Here is a 15494-nt window from a genome sequence, read left to right as displayed (position 1 = left end):
ACAGCAACAAAAAAGGAAACTATAAGCCAATATTCCTGCTGAACATAGACAAAAAATCTTCAACAAAATATTACCAAACTGCTATGATTTAGATCTGTGTTCCCACCAAAATCTCATATGGAATTGTAATCCCCAGTGTAGGAGGTGGAGCCTGCTGCAATGGAACATGGATCCATCATGGATCCCCAATGTATCATGGGGGTGATTTCTCTTGGTTTAGCACCATCCCTCCTTTGTACTGTATAGTAATTGAGTTCTCATGATAGCTGGCCTTGTAAAACTGCGTAGCACATACCTCCTCTTTCTCTTCTGTCTGCTCTGGCCATGTGAAGACATCGGCTCCCGATTTGCCTTCTGCCATGAGTAAAAGTTTCCTAAGGCCTCCTCAGAAGCTGAGCAGGTGCCATCATCATGCTTCCTGTACAGCCTGTGAAACCATGAGCCAATTAAACCTAGTTTATTTATAAATTACCCAGTCTCAGGTGTTTATTTATAGCAATGTGAGAATGGACTAATACACAAAACAAATCCAACAATACATTGAAAATGATGGTATGATTACACCATAATCAAGTAGAATTTATCCCAGGGATGCAAGGATGGCTCAACATATGTAAATCAATATACATCACACATCACATCACCAGAATGAGGGACAAAACCCGTATGATCATCTCAATAGACACAGAAAAAGCATTTGGTGAAATGCAACATCCCTTCATGACAAAAACTCTCAACAAATTAGGCACAGGAGAAACACACCTCAACAAAATAAAGGCTACATATGACAAACTCACAGCTAACATCATACTAAATGAGGAAAAGCTGAAAACTTCTCTGAAGGAGCTGGAACAAGACAAGAATGATCACTTTCACCACTCCTATTCAATACAGTACTGGAAGTCCTAGACAGAGCAATCAGACAAGAGAAAAATAAGTAAAGGGCATCCAAATTGAAAAAGAGAAAATCAATTTGTCTCTCTTTGCTGACAGCATGATCTTATTTCTAGAAAAAACGAAAGACTCCATGAAAAAAACTCTTACATCTGATAAATTCAGCAACATTTCAAGATACAAAATCAACAGACAAAAAAGTAGCATTTCTATGCACCAATAACTAGCTGAGGAAGAAATCAAGAAAGCAATCCCATTTAAAATAGCTCCCGGAAAAAAAAAAAAAAACCTAGCAATAAATTTAACCAAGGAGGTAAAAGACTTTTACAAGGAAAACTACAAAACTACAAGACCAGATGGAAATACACGTCTACACAACAGAATGAAGAGCACCAGAAACGGTAAATATATAAGATTTTCCCCTATTATTTAAACATTTAGAAGAATAATTGATTGCTTGAACAAAATTAGTAACAATGTAGTTTGCCTGAAGGACTTTAACATTTCTTACTCTGTAAACCTACCAGTGATGAATTCTTTAAACTTTTGTACATCTAAAAATATCTTTATTTTGTGTTTGTTTTTGGAAGTTCTTTTTGCTGGATATAGAATCCTGGGTTGATAGAGTTGTTATTTCAGTATTTTTTTTTATTATTATACTTTAAGTTCTAGGGTACATGTGCACAATGTGCAGGTTTGTTACATATGTATACATGTGCCATGTTGGTGTGCTGCACCCATTAACTCGTCATTTACATTAGGTATATCTCCTAATGCTATCCCTCCCCCACCCACAATAGGACCCGGTGTTTGATGTTCCCCTTCCTATGTCCAAGTGATCTCATTGTTCAATTCCCACCTATGAGTAAGAACATGCGGTATTTCGTTTTCTGTTCTTGCGATCGTTTGCTGAGAATGATGGTTTCCAGCTGCATCCATGTCCCTACAAAGGACACGAACTCATCCTTTTTTATGGCTGTATAGTATTCCATGGTGTATATGTGCCACATTTTCTTAATCCAGTCTGTCACTGATGGACATTTGGGTTGATTCCAAGTCTCTGCTATGGTGAATAGTGCCGCAATAAACATACGTGTGCATGTGTCTTTATAGCAGCATGACTTAGAACAGAGCCCTCAGAAATAATACCACACATCTACAGCCATCTGATTTCTGACAAACCTGACAAAAACAAGAAATGAGGAAAGGATTCCCTATTTAATAAATGGTGCTGGGAAAATTGGCTAGCCATAAGTAGAAAGCTGAAACTGCATCCTGTCCTTACTCCTTATATGAAAATTAATTCAAGATGGATTAGAGACTTAAATGTTAGACCTAAAACCATAAAAATCCTAGAAGAAAACCTAGGTAATACCATTCAGGACATAGGCATGGGCAAGGACTTCACATCTAAAACACCAAAAGCAATGGCAACAAAAGCAAAAATTGACAAATGGGATCTAATTAAAGTAAAGAGCTTCTGCACAGCAAAAGAAACTACCATCAGAGTGAGCAAGCAACCTATAGAATGGGAGAAAATTTTTGTAATCTACTCATCTGACAAAGGGCTAATATCCAGAACCTATAAAGAACTCAATCAAATTTACAAGAAAAAAACAAACAACTCCATCAAAAAGTGGGCAAAGGATATGAACAGACACTTCTCAAAAGAAGACATTCATACAGCCAACAGACACATGAAAAAATGCTCATCATCACTCACCATCAGAGAAATGCAAATCAAAACCACAATGAGATACCATCTCACACCAGTTAGAATGGCAATCATTAAAAAAATCAGGAAACAACAGGTGCTGAAGAGGATGTGGAGAAATAGGAACACTTTTACACTGTTGGTGGGGCTGTAAACTAGTTCAACCATTGTGGAAAACAGTGTGGCGATTCCTCAAGGATCTAGAACTAGAAATACCATTTGACACAGCCATCCCATTACTGGGGATATACCCAAGGGATTATAAGTCATGCTGCTATAAAGACACATGCACACGTATGTTTATTGTGGCACTATTCACAATAGCAAAGTCTTGGAATCAACCCAAATGTCCATCAGTGACAGACTGGATTAAGAAAACGTGGCACATATACACCATGGAATACTATACAGCCATAAAAAAGGATGAGTTCATGTCCTTTGTAGGGACATGGATGCAGCTGGAAACCATCATTCTCAGCAAACTATTGCAAGAACAGAAAACCAAATACCGCATGTTCTCACTCAAATACCGCATGTTCTCACTCACAGGGGGGAATTGAACAATGAGATCACTTGGACACAGGAAGGGGAGCATCATACACCAGCGCCTATTGCGGTGACGGGGTAGGGGGGAGGGATAGCATTAGGAGATATACCTAATGTAAATGATGAGTTAATGGGTGCAGCACACCAACATGGCACATGTATACATATATAACAAACCTGCACATTGTGCACGTGTACCCTAGAACTTGAAGTATAATAAAAAAAAAAAAGTAAAATATAAAACGGCAAAAAAAATAATAATAATACTCTTTAAGCAGATTCACCTTAGGTTAACATTTTAACCCATTCCCAATATGATTTGTTCTATTCTATCAATCAATCATCTATCTATCTTACTCTGTTTCATGTTACTATAACAAAATATTACAGACTAGGTAACTTATTTATTTTTTTGAAATGGAGTTTCGCTCTTGTTGCCCAGACTGGAGTGCAATTGGCACGATCTCAGCTCACTGCAACCTCCGCCTCCAGGGTCCAAGCGATTCTCCTGCCTCAGCCTCCAGAGTAGCTGGGATTACAGGTGCACACCACCACAGCTCGCTAATTTTTTTGTATTTTTAGTAGAGCCAAGGTTTCACCCCATCTCTACTAAAAATACAAAAATTAGCTGAGCATGGTGGTGCACGCCTATAATCCCAGCTACTTGGAAGGCTGAGGCAGGAGAATCTCTTGAACTGGGGAGGTGGAGACTGTAGTGAGCCAAGATCATGCCACTATACTACAGCCTGGGTGACATAGCAAGATTCCATCTCAGAAAATAAACCTGCCCACCTCAGGCTCCCAAAGTGCTGGGATTACAGGCATGAACCCAGTCTACTTATAAATAAATAAATAAATAATCTGGGCTGTGTGCAATGGCTCACACCTGAAATCCCAGCACTTTGTGGGGCTGAGGAAGGAGGATTGCTGGAGCCCAGGAGTTTGAGACCAGCCTGGGCAACATGGCAGGAGGCGGTCTTGACGACAAAATTTTTTAAAACATTAGTCAGATGTGGTGGCATGCCTTAAGGGCAAGAGGAGTGAGACTGGCCTAAAGCCCCCTCTCCCTGCAGGAGGAGAAGAACCCAAACATGGAGTTCTACTTGAAGAACCTGGTGCTGACCTCACTGAACCTCTTCTTTGCAGGCACCGAGACCGTCAGCACCACCCTGCACTACGGCTTCCTGCTGCTCATGAGGTGGAGGGTAAGGCTGGAAGGGGAGGGAAGTGGAGGGCTATACAAATTCAGAAGGTTAACATTTTTGCATCATCATTTCTTAGAGTTTTATACATTTGTAAATTTATATTTTTATGTTAGCAAACATTTGGCCTTGGAAATTTAAATTCTATACCCTACTGTCCCTACACATTCAAATCTTTTAACTTTAACTTAAATGCTTAAAGTCTTACACTTCAAAACTTTAAATTTCTAAGTTTCTGAAATTCTAAGACTCAAAACTACAGTTGTAACTCTCTGGCATGTATAAGGTGGAAGATTTTACGTTTCCAAGTTCCTAAATGTCCCAAATTCCTAAAATTTCAAGATTCAGAGTCTGTTTTAAAGCTGTAACAGTTTATACTTTTGCAGTTTCTATATTCATCTACAGATAAAAGTAAACCCTGTGCAATAATGCTTGTTTTTTTGTTTCTTTTGTGTTGTTTTGCCCTCAATGTTTACAGATTGGTTGAAAGTTGCAGGGACTAGAGGTTGGGGAGATGAGAGGGAAGGACCAGTGGAAGAAGAGGAGATACCTGGTGCATCTTGATGAGAAAGCAGTCAAAGAAGTCCCGAGGGTTTTGGGGGTCAAAGGATGCTTCGTTGATCTTGACCCTGGAGGCAATGAAGTCCTTGAGCTCTTCTATCAAGTAGTAGACGCGATTGTGTCTTCCTGGCAAATACTGCATGATTCCAGAGTACATGTCATATAGTTGTGGGAATAGGCAAGAGGACTTTGTCAGTGATGGGTGCCAGGGGCCCGCATGGGCTGAGCCTGGAGTTGGACAGCTGGGCTCAAAGTCCAGTGCTGGGTCTAAGAATCAGGTGAGGCCCTTTTGCTTCCCAGAAGTTGGGTCCTATTGAGACAGTAGTTCCCCATTCACCTTGGTTTTGCCTTCCACCATTGCAGTCATATGTGCAGTCAACTGCAATCTAAAAATATTACATATAATAAGATATTTTGAGAGAGAAAGAGTACATTCACATAACTGTTGTTAGAATAGTTATAATTGTTCTATTTTATTACTTATGAATGCCAGTCTCTTACTGCATTCAATTTATACACTGAATTTTATCATGGTATGTATATACCAGAAAAACTTAGTATCTATAGAATGGGTACTATCCATGGCTTGAGGCATCCACGGGGATCTTGAACATATCCCCCAGCAATGAGGGGGAACTACTGTACTCACCTCCCAGGCGTCTAAGGAGGATCAAGTGGGGTATAGGAAAGTGTTTAGTTAACTGGGGTTGGTGCATGGAAAGAGAGGTGGCTGGGTGGGCACCTGCGCCCAGGGAGTGCTCATCTCAATGAAACTCTCATTGATCAACCGCAGCAGATTCAGGAACTGCTTGTCCTCATAGTCGAAGCAACTTCCAAAGACAACAGAACTGATGATGTTGGAAATGCTGCAGCTTAGCAGGAAGGTGGGGTCGATGGGGGCACCTGGGCAGTGGAAATTGTTTATGTTGGAGGCCATGGTCATGAATATGGGGTGTGGAGTCACAGTGATGCATCTGAGTCCCAGCTCTACTACTTAATTGCATGTGTGAGCCACTTCATTTTTGTGTTTTGGGTCTAGATTGGCCAATCGGCAAATTGGTTTGGGAACCACTTCACTGATTCATGAGGATTCAGTATCATTATCTGTATAAAATAATTAACACAAAGCCTGGCATACAGTAAGCACTCAAGAAAACCTAGCTGAGCTTAATCATTATTTTTTATTATTATTACTTAAATGTGTTGATGTTAGAGACTCACATATTTGGGGAAAAGTGGGATAAGGGACACATTATAAAAGTTCCTGAATTCTGTCTAGCTCTACCGATGATTCCATTTGGGCAATTAAAAAAATCCTTCCTGGCCGGATGTGGTGGCTCATGCCTGGTAATCCCAGCACTTTAGGAGGCCGAGGTGGGCAGATCACGAGGTCAGGAGTTGGAGACCAGCCTGGCCAACACGGCAAAACCCCGTCTCTACTAAAAATACAACAATTAGCCAGGTGTGGTGGCAGGTGCCTGTAATCCCAGCTACTCAGGAGGCTGAGGCAGAAGAATCGCTTGAAGCTGGGAGGTGAAGGTTGCAGTGAGCTGAGATCATGCCACTGCACTCCAGCCTGGGCAACAAGAGCAAGACTCTGTCTCAAAACAAAACAAAACAAAATCTTTCCCTTGCCCTCACCTACACCTTCTGTAAAACAAGATCAGTAGATCTGGGAAGAATTTCTCTAGAATAATGCACATATTCACAAATACACAATTTTATGAATAATGTCTGGGGTACATGGGCATTTGAAGCTTTTATATAGACCTGTTAATCACCCACGTAGACCAGGCAAGGAGCCTTGGATGTAGAGAAAATGTGTCTCCATTTCTACCTCTTATCTATTTTTCTCTGTTTGTTTGTTTGTTTGTTTGTTTTTCAGCCTCTGTATCTTTTCTCTATAGACCCCAGTGTTTCTAGACCTTATTTTTTGGTGAGACTGAACTCTTTTAAAAACACAATGAAATGAGTATAGAGTTTCACATTTGCAAGATAAAAAAGTTCAAAAGATCTTTTTCACAACATGAATATACTTAACAGTACTGAACTGGACACTTAAAATGGTGCATATGGTAAATTTTATGTTATGTATTTTTTTTACCACAATACAGATAGACAAATGTAATGAAATTTGAGCCTGTCTTCAGGAAAAGTCACAAAGTCACGTCACCAATATCCGCATAGGATATCAAGAGCTCACAGACCCCCTGAGATCCACTGATTACAGTTTCTAGATGAGTGGTCCCTAAGGGTCTTCCATGTTAACTGTTTTGTTGTTGTTGTTGTTTTTTAAGAGACAGTTTCACTGTGTCTCCCATACTGAAGTGCAGTGGCATGATCATAGCTCACTGCAACCTTGAACTCCTGGACTCAAGCAACCTCCAGCCTCAGCCCCACAAGTGGCTGACACTACAGGCCTGTGCCACCATGCCCAGCTCATGTAAACTCTTAATACGGAAGCTGGCCAGAAATCTCAGTGGATTCTTAATATTTTCCCTCTTCTTCCATTCCAGAGCTTTCTCCCACCAAAGCCCATCTTCTCTTGACTGAGAACCCCATAACCACCCAGTCACCTAGTGGCCCTCCCCCTTGTGGCCCCCATACCCTTGGTCTTCCGGAACTCCTCCAGTAGGTAGCTGGCCTCATCCTGAATTCGCTCCTCAATGCTCCTCTTTCCCATCCTGAAGTCCCAAAAGATGGTCAGGGAGAGGCGTCGGAGAATCCTCCATCGTTCTCCATTGGCCAGAGCCACACCTGCCAAGATCTCAGTCTCAGGCTTCTGCCTCCCTCCCCTTGCTGTGTTCAACTCGGTGCTACACAGTGATGGGGAAAGATTATGAAAGCTCTAGACTGTGCTGTCCAGGAAGCCATCCTCAACCTTCAAGGCTCAATCAAGAGAGTAAGGTTCCCTCTCTGCAGGATCCTCGGGAAAGGAAAAAAAAAAAAAAAAAAAAAAAAAAAAAGTCCAGACTGAGGTGGAGGAAAAGGGAATCAGTGCAGGAGTGATAGGGGAGATCAAACAGTGTTTCTTACAGGAAGGAGAGGTGGAGTTGGATAAATAAAAAAATAACTGAGTGAATGACGGTTGGAGAGTGGATAGAGAGATTCATAGATGTATGAATGATGAAAGCATTAATGAATGGATGGAATGATAAATAGATGAATAAATAGAAAGTTAATTGATTGATGTATAGATAATAGAGTGAAAGATATTTTCATAGAAAGAATAATGAATGGATTTTCTGATGGATATGGATCGATGGACAGAAGAAAAGGTGATAGATAGATAGACAGACAGACAGAATGTGGTGAGCCTGCTTGGAATTGAAGGATGTGGGCAGTTAGAGATGGATGCATGAGAGAAAGAGATCTACCTAAGAGAAGGAGGCAGAGACCTATGGGTTAGGTATGTGTATAAGTATAGGAAGATGAGAAATAAGGTTGGTTGTGAGGGCTATGAGGGCTGGCTATGGGTGCATAAAGAATATCGCTAATCCCCCAGGCTCGGAGGCTCACACCTGTAATCCCAACACTTTGGGAGGCTGAGGCGGGCAGATCACCTGAGGTTGGGAGTTCCAGATCAGCCTGACCAACATGGAAAAACCCCATCTCGACTTAAAATACAAAATTAGCCCTGTGTGATGGTGCATGCCTGTAATCCCAGCTACTCTGGAGGCTAAGGCACGAGAATCACTTGAACCCAGGAGGCAGAGGTTGTGGTGAGCCAAGATCATGCCACTGCACTCCAGCCTGGGTAACAAGAGTCAAATTCTGTCTCAAAAAAAAAAAAATGTGTGTATATATATATAAATATATATATTATATATATATTGCTAATCCATTGAAAATAAGGGCAGAAATAACACAGAAAACTGTTTAGGGTCAGATGGCAAAGGCTCAAAATAAAATGATCCTACCACTTACTGTGTGACATTACCTAATCTTTATCTTAGCTTTTTCTTTTCTTTTTTTTTTTTTTTTTTTTTTTTTTTGACAGAGTTTCTCTCTTGTTGCCCAAGCTGGAGTACAATGGTACAATCTCAGCTCACTATAACCTCTGCCTCCAGGGTTCAAGCGATTCTCTTGCCTCAGCCTCCTGAGCACCTGGGATTACAGGTGTGCACCACCATGCCCAGCTAATTTTTTTTAATTTTTAGTAGAAATGGGGTTTCACCATGTTGGCCAGGCTGGTCTCGAACTCCTGACCTCAGGTGATCCACCCGCCTCAACCTCCCAAAGTGCTGGGATTACAGGCGTGAGCCACCATGCCCTGCCTATCTTAGCTTTTTCATTGACAACATTAGTATAATGTTAACGGCTCTCCTAAGGGAGGCAATGCAGTAAGTCATGTAGAGTACTTACTTACCGAAGAACCTGGCATAGAGGGAGCGCACTGCAGTCATTTCTGGTTTTATTGTTTTTGTTGTTGCTACCTACCATGACCTTGGAAGTTTTGCTCTATTGAAGCCACTTTTCCATGGCCACTGAACTCATCTGCTTGGTCTATCAAGGCTTCCTTCACTGCTTCATGTCCACATAAAACCACCACAGGCCAGAGACCCATGTACACAGTGAACAAAGGGCCGTATTTCTCCCTGAGCTTGAAGTGAAGGAAAACACAAGAGGAGGGGCTGATTGGAGTACCACATATAGGCCAATAGGATTTTAGAGGATGGTGATTTCCAGGGGATATAAACATGGTACTAAGGAATCAAAGTAAATCTGGGCTTGGAAGGACTACTGGGAAACAGGCACGGAAGTCTTGGCTTCTGTCATCCTAGGCAAAAGCTCATCCCTCCCCACAAGACTTACTGTTCTCATCTATAAAATAATGGACCTGGATTCGATAAATTCCAAGATTCATACTTCTCTCTCTGAAATGTTAAATTTCTAGAATCTGAAGACTTCGTGATACCAAGTCTCAAAGCGCTAAGACAACCTGAGTCAAAGTGTCCTTGTGTTTAAAAATATAATGTACTGTGATTCCAAAGTCCTGAGATCATGAAAGTCTTATTTCAGTGCACTGAGAATGTGTGTTTCCAACATTTCAGGATTCTGGAATTTCAGAATTCTAAGATTTGCAAAGTCTGTGCTTCTGAGAGTCTATCTTTAGAAGGCATAAGGTTCTATGTGAATCTGGCTACAGGATTAGTTGCTCTAAGCGCTGTTAGAGGAGACAGACACACTCACCTTCATGAAAGACTGAAACGTAGCGTCAGTTCGAACTTGCAGCAGGTTCCCCAGGAAAGGAATTGGTGTAGGACCTGGGGCAGCTTTCCTGCCTTATTCATTCGTTTCCAGGCAATGAGGACGAGCAGGCAAGACAAGCAGAGTGCCAGAAAGATGGTGACAGCCCCTCCCAGCTCCATGGTGCCAGGTCAACAGGTTCTGTCCTGGGCACCAGATCCTGCCTAAATAGGTCCTGAGAGATCATCTTATACCAAAATCTGAACACCCTGGGATTCAAGTTTTCCAGGTTTGAATGTCATCGGGGAAGTGATTGCTTTATATGGGGGGTGGTTATATAACCTATAATCTCCCATCTGAATAAGGGTAAATTGAATTCACACAGGGAAATCCTCTGGGGCCATTCCCCTTTCTTCATATTTCCAGTCTGCCTGTTCTTCTCTCTCAGCTCAATAGGATTGACAGAATTTCTTGGTGGGGTGTGAAGAGGCAGATTATTCTCTTTTTAGGCTATTGATTTTAGGATCCAGACGATCTGGGTACAAGTAGCAGCTCTGTCTTTTCTTCACTGGGCAAGTCACTTAACCTCTGGGACTTGTTTCACCATCTATCAAACGGGGAAACCATGTTGTTTTATTTTTTTTATTTTTATTTTTTGAGACAGATTCTCACTCTGTCACCCAGGCTGGAGTGTAGTGGCGTGATCTCATTTCACTACAACTTCTGCCTCCCGGGTTCAAGCAATTCTCATGCCTCAGCCTCCCAAGTAGCTAGGACTACAGGCGCATACCACCATGCCCAGCTAATTTTTATATTTTTCTAGAGATGTGGTTTCACCATGTTGGCCAGGCTGGTCTCAAACTCCTGGCCTCAAGTGATCCACCCCCGTCAGCCTCGTAAAATGCTGGAATTACAGGCGTGATCCACCGCAGCTGGCAGACCATGTTGTTTTAGAAAGCCTTGATAGACAATAAGGAAAACTCTTTGTTCATTATTTAATTCAGGTAACCCTAATTAATTAAAATTTTTTAATTGACACATAATTGTACAAATGTGTGGGGTACAGTGTGCTGTTTTGATACATGCATGCAATGTATAACAATCAAATTCAGGTAATTATTATATCCATTAATAATTGTACATATTTGTGGGGTATAGTATGATGTTTTGATACATGTATGCAATGTATAACAATCAAATTCAGGTAATTATTATATCCATTACTGAGACATTTGTCATTTTGTTGTGGTAAGAACATTCAAAATCCTCTCTTCTAACTATTTTGAAATACGCAATGTATTATCATTAACTACAGCCACTCTACTATGTAATGGAACACTAGAATATTAATAAGCAAAGTAAGCTGAAGATTTAGAAAACAAGATAAATAAATCAATTGAAAGGGTTTGTTCAAAAAGTTCTTGTTTTCTACTCAAGATAATGTTAAATAACAATAATCAAAGATTACCTGTGTTGGTGTATCAGAACTTTGCTGTATCAAATTTAAAAAAAGAGAAAAAAGAACTTTGCTGTAGTATGTGTCGGGGTGTGTGTGTGTGTGTGTGTGTGTGTGTATTTGGAAAGTCTAAGGTGTAGGGATCACCCCTGAACCGCAGTCTCTGGAGGGGAACGTCTCCTCCAGCACAATTAGTGATTGCGTTCCTTAATAATCTAGAAAGTGATTCACTACCTTTTCTGCACCAAATATTTTCAAAGCCTTAATGTTCTGAAATGAACTTCGTGGATATCATATCCTACCCACATATGCTATTTATCAAAATTCAATGTCCTTTTCATGCGACTGTATTCTCAGACTTGGAAACTGAATCCCTCAAGGTATCTGTAGGTTTGAGGAATGGGGTTTGGCTGGCTGAGCTGAGGCATCCTGTGTCCAGAAGTGGTGGAAATTCTGGGAAAACTGAGTGACTCACACACAGTGCCACCTTTTGTCTCTTGGATCTGCTGCTAGAATGTCTTTCTTGGAGTAGAGACTCAGCTCAGCCCATCTCCTTTGACTCTCTTAGCTTTCACCTCCCCATCCCATTCTGATCCTCACCCCCCAGCACTTAACACCCATTCAGGACTAATCTCTTAACCATCTTGCAGTGGTGGTGTGTGTGTGGTGAAGGTGGTCGGTTGTGAGTCTGATTTTCTGATTCAGACAGGAAGGAAGAGAGCAAGTACTCTTAGAACAGCTCCCCTCACCATCCCACCTCCAGATAGGAAGCCAGGAGTGGAGGAACTTGCACTAAAAAGTAGAAGCAAGCTAAAGAGGAAAAATAATTGCAGAGGACTTGAGGCAGAGAAATTCAGAGCATGGCAGATTATGCCAGGTATTATGTGATGGAGACAGAGGTCAAGATTGAGAGAAAATAGAAGTGCATAGAAACAGAACCAGAGCGAGATCAAAATAGAGATGAGGCCAGGCTTGGTGACTCACACCTGTAATCCCAGCACTTTGGGAGGCCGAAAAGGTGGATCACCTGAGGTCAAGAGTTCAAGATCAGCCTGACCAACATGGTGAAACCCCGTCTCTAATAAAAAATACATGCGCGCGCGCGCGCGCGCGCACACACACACACACACACACACACACACACACACACACACAAATTACCCAGGCGTGGTGGCAGGCACCTGTAATCCCAGATACTCAGGAGACTGAGGCAGGAGAATTGCTTGAACCCGAGAGGTGGAGGTTGCAGTGAGCTGAGATCGCGCCACTGCACTCCAGCCTGGGCAACAAGAGCGGAACTCTGTCTCAAAAACAAAACAAAACAGAGATGAGAGAGAGATTCAATGAGTCAAAGACAATGTCAAGGAGGACACAGAGACAAAAGACAATTCAAAGAAACAGACAGAAGCAGATAGAAACAGAAAGAATAAAAGACAGGAAAAAAGTTTCAGTGACACAGAGAATGAAAAAGTGACATATGACTGAGAAGAGCATCAAGAGGAACCCAAAGAGTGAATGCACCAGTGACTCAGAGAGAAATCCAACTAGACAAAAAGTTGGAGATGGAGATGAACAAAGAGAAAGGCAAAGAAACAAAGAGATACAGAGACAAGAGACAAACCCAGATCTAAGTGGGATAGAGAGAAGGAGATTTGTGCTCCAGAGGGTGTGTGCGTGAAATGGAACCTGGGTCATTTTATGCCTAGTCACATGCCCCTCTTTCTGGGACTAAGAAATGTAACGCTGCCAGAATTTGTTTGTTTTTTGTTTTTTGTTTAGAGATAGAGTCTTGATCTGCTGCCCAGGCTGGAGTGCAGTGGTATGATCTTGGCTCACTGCAACCTCCATCCCCCGGGTTCATTCTTTGTTTCATTTTTATTTTTAATGTTTTTGATTTAAAATTGGGGTTCTTTTTGTCATGTTTTGTTTTGTTTTGTTTTTGGAGACGGAGTCTCACTCTGTCACTGAGGCTGGAGTGCAGTGGTACGATCTTGGCTCACTGCAACCTCCACCCTCCAGGTTCATTCTTTGTTTCGTTTTTATTTTTAATGTTTTTGATTTAAAATTGGGGTTCTTTTTGTCATTTTTTGTTTTGTTTTTTGTTTTTTGTTTTTTATTTTGGAGTCTCGTTCTGTCACCGATGCTGGAGTGCAGTGGCGCGATCTCTGCTCACTGCAACCTCCGTCTCCCAGGTTCGAGTGATTCTCGTGCCACAGCCTCCCCAGCAGCTGGAACTACAGGCGTACGCCACCACGCCTGGCTAATTTTTGTATTTTTAGTAGAGACGGGGTTTCACCATGTTGGCCAGGAAGGTATCCATCTCCTGACCTCATGATCCACCCACCTCAGCCTCCCAAAGTGCTAGGATTACAGGCGTGAACCACTGCATCTACCCGGCCTTAAAATCCGTTTTAACTGGTATAAGTTATAGCGACTCCTGCTTGCTTTGGTTTTTGTTTGCATGGAATATCTTTTTCCATCTATGTACTTTCAGTCTATATGCACCTTTACAGGTAAAGTGAGTTTCTTATAGGCAGCATATAGTTGCATCAAGTTTGCTTGTTTTTGTTTGTTTTGTTTTTGAGACAGAATCTCTACTAAACATACAAAAAATTAGCTAGGTGTGGTGGCGGGCACCTGTAGTCCCAGCTACTTGGGAGGCTGAGGCAGGAGAATGGCATGAACCCAGGAGGTGGAGCTTGCAGTGAGCCAAGATTGCACCACTGCACTCCAACCTGAGTGACAGAGCGAGACTCTGTCTAAAAAAAAAAAAAAAATGTTGTTCAGGCATGGCAGCTCATCCCTGTAATCCAAACACCTTGGTTGGCTGAGGCAGATGGATCACCTAAGGTCATGAGTTCAAGACCAGCCTGGCCAACATGGCAAAACCCCATTTCTATAAAAATACAAAAATTAGCCGGGCACGATAGCGGGTGGCTGTAATCCCAGCTGTTTGGGAGGCTGAGGCAGGACAATTGGCTGAACCCAAGAAGCAAAGGTTGCAGTGGGCCAAGATTACACCATTGCATTCCAGCCTGGGTGACAGAGCAAGACTCCACTCAAAAAAGAAAAAAAAAAAAAAAAGTTCTTCATCCCTGTCATCTATCCAACTTCTTTCCCATCACTGAACTCTAAGTCCTGCCATTTTCCTGGTAAGGAGGAACTTCATGGCCATGGATGTGAGTTATCCAAACACTCAGAAGAAAAGAATCTTGACTTTCTTCTCTTCTTTGACCTTCTTCATTCTATTTCAGCCAACATTCCCACAGCCACCCCCAATCCTTGTCATCACTCTGAAATGTGAAACACAGACATGTCATTCTCTGACCACAACCACTGGTACCCCAACTCCCCCACTGCTTCATTGCCAATGGCCTGAGGGGTATACTGGCCAGCTACATCTTTGGTTAAGTTTCCAAAGAGTGCAAACACTACAGAAGGTCAAGTCTCCCTCCTATTAAAAGACTTTCTTCTAACATTTTGAAACCTTTTGTTACATGTTTACACAGAAGTATTTGAAGAAACACAAGAGATTACAAGCAGTTTTTCTAATGTTTCATAAAGAAAAACAAGCGGGACCTGGCAGTCCAAGTGGTGGTTAACGGCACGAAATTTACATTCACAGCCAGACGTGGTAGCTCACGCCTGTAATCCCAGCACGTTGGGAGGCCAAGGTGGGCGGATCACCTGAGGTCAGGAGTTTGAAATCAGCCTGACAAACATGGTGAAACCCCGTGTCTACTAAAAATACAAAAATTAGCTGTGCATGGTGGTGGTAATCCCAGCTACTCAGGAGGCTGAGGCTGCAGAATCACTTGAACCCAGGAGGCAGAGGTTGCAGTGAGCCAAGGTCGCACCATTGCACTCCAGCCTGGGCAACAAAAGCAAAAGAGCAAAACTCCATCTCAAAATATATGTGTGTGTGTGTGTG

General features: G+C 42.0%; 1 protein-coding gene across 2 annotated transcripts in view; it reads right to left on the bottom strand.

Annotated features, from left to right (window-relative positions):
• Window positions 1-15494, bottom strand: part of LOC126942094 (cytochrome P450 2G1-like) — an 84229-nt gene that overhangs the window by 23628 nt on the left and 45107 nt on the right. For both annotated transcript variants that reach the window (XR_007721492.1, XR_007721493.1), the window contains exons 2-3: window positions 4907-5303; window positions 296-427 (exon numbers count right to left, since the gene is read on the bottom strand). The gene's annotated coding sequence lies outside the window, so the exon portion shown is untranslated. The remainder of the gene's footprint in view (window positions 1-295; window positions 428-4906; window positions 5304-15494) is intronic.

This window comes from Macaca thibetana, chromosome 19 (assembly GCF_024542745.1).
Source record: "Macaca thibetana thibetana isolate TM-01 chromosome 19, ASM2454274v1, whole genome shotgun sequence".
In the NCBI taxonomy this organism is placed as follows: Eukaryota; Metazoa; Chordata; class Mammalia; order Primates; family Cercopithecidae; genus Macaca; species Macaca thibetana.
This window is presented reverse-complemented; position numbering and strand designations above follow the sequence as displayed.